This window comes from Leptonychotes weddellii, unplaced genomic scaffold, assembly GCF_054177405.1.
Source record: "Leptonychotes weddellii isolate Sample4059 unplaced genomic scaffold, ASM5417740v2 HiC_scaffold_6206, whole genome shotgun sequence".
In the NCBI taxonomy this organism is placed as follows: Eukaryota; Metazoa; Chordata; class Mammalia; order Carnivora; family Phocidae; genus Leptonychotes; species Leptonychotes weddellii.
This window is the reverse complement of record NW_028030728.1, coordinates 4,065-10,298: the sequence shown is the minus strand read 5'-3', so window position 1 is coordinate 10,298 and position 6,234 is coordinate 4,065. Positions and strand designations below refer to the sequence as shown.

General features: G+C 35.3%; 1 non-coding gene across 1 annotated transcript; it reads left to right on the top strand.

Moving 5' to 3' along the window:
• Window positions 1-1,229: 1,229 nt before the first annotated feature.
• On the top strand, window positions 1,230-1,336 carry LOC145719674 (U6 spliceosomal RNA). Its single transcript, XR_014142538.1, has one exon. It is a non-coding gene; the product is annotated as a U6 spliceosomal RNA (small nuclear RNA).
• The last annotated feature ends 4,898 nt before the right edge of the window (window positions 1,337-6,234 follow it).

The window sequence follows — 6,234 nt, the reverse complement described above, 5'->3', positions numbered from 1 at the left end:
TAAACGGTGAATCATGGACCACTACATCAAAAACTAATGATGTACTGTATGGTGACTAACATAACATAATAAAATTAAATTAAATAAAAAAAAAGTATCAGAAGATGTATATATACATCACATAATGAAAATACTAGTCCAAAGAAAGTTGGTGTAGCTTTCTTATATCAGATAAAGTAAACTTTAAGGTGGTACATATTGCCAGAGATAAATAGGAATATTTTATGATAAAAAGTAAATTCAATTGGAAAATGTAACCATGATAAATTTTATGCACCCAGTAACATGCCCTAAAATATGTAAAGGAAAATTTGACAAAAATAAAAAGAAGACAGAAAAATCCACAATCATAGTTTTTATTTTAAAAACAATTTTCTCAGAAAATAATAACTGAATAAATATCTAGTAGAGATCTAGAATATTTGAAAAATAATTAATATATGACTTAATTAACAAAATTAATGTAGTATACTTGAACAATGAAAAATATACATTGTTCTCATGTACATGGAAAATTAACTGAGAGTTTTGGGCCAAAAAGTAAACTACAAAGGGTTGTAATCACAAAGTCTTTGCTCTCTCATATCACTGGAAATAAGGTAGAAATCAATAATAACAAAAACAACAAAAAACTAGGAAATTCCCAAATATTTGTAAACTATGTGATACACTTCTAATTACCTCATGGCTCAAGAAATAAACTGCAGTGAAAATAGGAACATATTTTAAATGAAATGATTATGACAATAGGGCCTATCAAAATTTATGGCATATACAAGAAGCTGTAAGTAGAGTGAGATCTATAGTTTTGTACATTAGAAAAGGAAATGTCTGAGCTAGGTATCCATCTCAAGAAACCAGCAAAGAATAACATATTAAATTTAAAAAATGATGACAGAAGGAATTAATAAAAACAAGAGAAGAAATAAAAGAGAAAATAAACATAAATTAACAGAGTTAAATTTTGGGGGGGAGGGGCAGAGAACTGATAAACCCTTAAAAAAACTGATCAAGAAATGAAAATAAGAAAGAATATATAACCACTATGAGAAATGAGAGGAATAATATTTTTATATATACTATAGACATTAATACCATAAGTATTTTCAGCAAATGGTGTTGTAGCAATTGGACATCCATTATCAAAGGAAAATGAATTTCAATATGAATCTTATACCTTGTAAAAAAATTAACATAGATCAGAGATTTAAATATAAAAAGCAAAACTAGTGCTTGCTTCAGCAGCACATATACTAAAATTGGAACGATATAGAGAAGATGAGCATGGCCCCTGTGCAAAGATGACACACAAATTCGTGAAACATTCCATATTTTTACAAAATAAATAAGATGGCCAAAAGTAGTGATAAAGAGAGAAAGAATTTTTTTATTATGTTATGTTAATCACCATACATTACATCATTAGTTTTTGATGTAGCGTTCCATGATTCATTGTTTGCATATAACACCCAGTGCTCCATTCAGTACGTGCCCTCTTTAATACCCATCACCAGGCTAACCCATCCCCCCACCCCCCTCCCCTCTAGATCCCTCAGTTTGTTTCTCAGAGTCCATAGTCTAGAGAGAGAATTTTGAAAGCAGCAAGAGAAAGGAAATCAGTTACATACAAGGGATACCCCGTAAGTCTATCAGTGGATTTTTTAGCAGAGAGTGGCATGATATATTCAAAGTGCTAAAAGGAAAAAATCTGCAGCCAGAAATACTTTATCCAGCAAGGGTTTCATTCAGAATAGAAGGAGAGATAGAGTTTCCCAGAAAAACAAAAGATAAAGGAATTCATGACCAGGAGCAAAACCAGCCACATCCCCATCACACAATGCCATCAGCCTGTGGGTTCCAAATCCACAGTCTAGCCGCTCTCCTGCCTGAGTCAGCATGCACTGCCTGCCATCTGCTCAATGTCAAGTCAACATGCCTTCATCTCAAATCAACAAGGACTCAAACTGACACTCTTCCCCTCAAATTCCAACCCCTGTGCTAAAATTTGTGTACAAAAGTGGGCATAATTATGATAGCAGAATGAAGCGACCCAAATAGTGACACTAATTCTGTGGAATATATAATGGTTAAAAAGAGTGTGTTAGGCTGAGACCATCGCCAACAAGCACATCAAAGAACAATACATACAACATGAGGCTGATTACTAAAAGAAACAAACCCAGGAAAAATAAAACAAGACGAAATCGGAGAAGGAGACGAACCATAAGAGACTCTTAATAATAGGAAACAAACTGAGAGTTGCTGGAGGGGATGGGGGTGGGGGAATGGGGTAACTGGGTGATGGACATTAGGGGAGGGCACATGATGTAATGAGCACTGGGTGTCATATAAGACTGATGAATCACTGAACTCTACCTCTGAAACTAGTAATACATTATATGTTAATTAATTGAATTTAAGTTAAAAAAAGAAACACCCCCCCCAAAGTAAACCTATAGAATTTTTTAAAAGAAAACATAAGAGAAAATCTTAAGGGCAGGGCTAGATGAAGAGTGCTTATATATGACACCCATAGCATGGTCCATAAAAAGAAAAACTGACAAACTGGACTTAATCAAAATTTAAAACATTTTCTCTGAGAAACACTTTGTTAAGATGAATAAAGAAATGGCAGACCTGGAGAAAATATTTGCAGACCACACATCTCATAAAGGATCTGTATATAAAGAATTTAAAAATTCAATAGTAAGACAAATATTCCAGTTAGAAAATGGGCAAAGACATGAAAAGACATCTTACCAAAGAAAATACGCACATGAAAAGATGTTCAGTATCATTAGCCATTGGGGAAATGCAAATTAAAATGACCATGAGGTATTGTAACACACTTTTTAGAAGAGCTAGAATAAAAAAAAGTGACAATAGTAAATGCCAGTAGGGAGGCAGAGAAACCAGATCTCTCACACATTGTTGTTGGGAAAGTAAAATAGCACAACCACTCTGGAGAATACTTTGGCAATTTCTTATAAAACTAAGCCTACGCTTACCTGATGATCCAGCAGCTGGACCCTTAGATGTTTATCCCCAAGAAATCAAAACATAGGTCCATTCAAAAACCTGTACATCAGTTTTCATAGCAGCTTTATTTGTAAGAGCCTAATAATTGGAAATGACAGAAGTATCCTTCCATGCTAGCCACCTGACCAAACTGTGCTACATCCACACAATGGAATACTACCCAGAACTAAAAAGAAACAAACTATGAATGCGTACAACAACTTTGATGGATCTCAAGGGTATTATGCTGAATGAAAACAATCTCACAAGTTATATGCTGTATGGTTTATGTAGTATTCTCAAAATTCTATGTAGTAGTCTCAAAATGAGGTAATTATAGATAAAGAACAAGCGAGTGGTTGCCAGGGGTCAGGATTGGAGTGTGAGGGGAGGGATATGGTATGGGTGTGATATGAAGGATAGCAAGAAAGAGATCTTAATGGTGATGGAACAGCTCAATATCTTGATTGTGGCGATAGTTACACAAAGGAATACATGTGATAAAATTGTATAGAATTGCAAGACATACACACACACATATACATGATTGTGTGCAAGAAAGATCTTAATGGTGATGGAACAGCTCAATATCTTGATTGTGGTGATAGTTACACAAAGGAATACATGTGATAAAATTGTATAGAACTGCAAGACACACACACACACACACATATACATGAGTGTGTGTAAAAACTAGTGAAATCAGAATAAGGACTGTGACCTTTACGCATAAGCAGAGTATTCCACATCTAGTAGGTATTCTGCAAATACTCAATGAAGGGATAAATGAATAAATGAGTGAAGGTATTAAATGTAAATGGTTTCAAGAAATGTTTAAATTATCTCATGAGTCACTGACTCATAATGAATTGCAAAAGAGGCTAGGTATATTTATATTTTATTCTTAAACCTCTTAGGAATAACTGTACTATCATGTTCCTTAATGTGCTTTTCAAAAGCAGAAGACTAGACTGAACAGCTGAAAGATCGGACTCAATATGAAATTGCTCATGTTCTTCTTTATTTCTTCCTGTTCAGTCATAGCTGTGACAGAACAAAGGAACCATATTGACTTAAATCAGGTATAGGGTAGTACAGACAGCTGGCATCACATGACAGAAGACATTTAGCATTTTCTTTTTTTTTTTTTTTTTAAAGATTTTATTTATTTATTTGAGAGAGAGAATGAGACAGAGAGAGAGAGCATGAGATGGGGGAGGATCAGAGGGAGAAGCAGACTCCCTGCCGAGCAGGAAGCCCGATGCCGGACTCGATCCCGGGACTCCAGGATCATGACCTGAGCCGAAGGCAGTCGCTTAACCAACTGAGCCACCCAGGCGCCGACATTTAGCATTTTCTAAATAGAGTCTTTTTAAGGCTCCAGCTTAAGATTATCTATTTGTGTCAACATTCAAGAACCCCTGCATTTTGAGGGTCTGAGTGACCCAGCAGATAAGTACACCAGCCTCAAGGTTGGAAGATTGAATCCAATTTCTGACCACCAATGGCTTAAGTCAGTACATGGAAAGACTGATGTCATTCCTGGTTGTGCTTTTCTATCCACAGCATTCCTGACTTTTAGCACGACTTTGTACTTTTAATACTATGGTAATGCAGGATAGAATTTTTTTTATAAGTAAATGATTGAATGAGTTCCCCTTGAGCTCTAATGTTCAGTAATTTGAACATCTTTAGCCTTAGTACACAGCACTTAAACTGAAAATATATCTTTAAAGGCAGAAGACTTAAATTTGTGGTAAACTAGCCTTGTCCTAAGCTATCAATACCATGCTCATAATCATTCATTCAAAGAAAAGTGGTTCAATCTGTTTTTGGCAGTAATGGAGATACAATAATAAAATGAGATCACCCTAAAGGTCTGTACAAAATAACCACGAGGCAGACGTGCAGATAGACACTTCCACTGCTGTGTGATACTGCCTGTGAGGTAGGTAGGAACATGAAGAGAAAGTGCCCAATTGTGCTCAAAACATCAGGGAAGAATTCCCACAGGGGCAGAGGCTGGAGAGGAGAGTTGAAAGATAAGCAGGAGTTGGCTTGGCAGACAATGAGACAGCATTCCAGAGCGAAAGAACTGATAGATGCCAAGGTTCAGGCTGTTAAAAACCTGGACATGCTTAGAAGTGGAATGTACTTGGAATGGCTAGTGCAGTGCTTTTCAAACTTATTTTTGCTCTCTTGTAACCCCTAAAACACTTTTGAAAAACTCTGAACCCCTTCATACATTCTAAGAGCAACATCTAAAATAGCGGCAAAGAATGTAATTCCTGCCGTATTATTTTAAATTATCGACAATTAAAGATAAATTTTAAATCTACTCTTCTAAATGAAACTTCAGTAACATAATGGTTTCATAATCACCATCATTCACAAATTCATGGCCATGCACTTTTTTTTTAACATTGGGAAATTATTCATTGCACCTTTTTCTGTTTGAATTTGTGTTTCCATTTCATTTCTCCTGTAGAACTTTATACTAATGTAACATATGCATATTTTTTAACATCTTTAGTCATCTATTTCTCTGCCAAAGACATATTTTAAGTAAAACAACTCTTTTGTGATAATTTTTTAATTAAACTTTTTATTTTGAGATAATTTTATATCCACATGTAGTTCTAAGAGATAGTACATAAAAATTCTACATACCGGGGCGCCTGGGTGGCTCAGTCGTTAAGCGTCTGCCTTCAGCTCGGGTCATGATCCCAGGGTCCTGGGATCGAGCCCCGCATCCGGCTCCCTGCTCCGCGGGAAGCCTGCTTCTCCCTCTCCCACTCCCACTGCTTGTGTTCCCTCTCTCACTGTCAAATAAATAAAATCTTTAAAAAAAAAAAAATTCTACATACCCTTTACCTATTGTCTTCCAATGGTAACATCAGCAAAACAATAGTACAATATCAACACCAGGATATTAACATTGATACTGATCATAAGTTATAAAATGTTAAAAGATTTATTCTCTATGAGTTATCTTTTCAAATGATTGCTTGTCCAAAATTGATCAAAGCACTCTTTTAAAATGTTGATTAATAACTAGTAAACAAAATGAGGAATGCATATTTTAATGAGATAAGTGTGGCTTTTCTTCCCCAAATTAGTTCTTGTCTCTGTGGATGAATGTAATTATTGCTACATTGAAACAGGATTTAGCACCAGTTATATTGCTTTTTTCTTTCTTCTGTAGCTCTGAGTGTT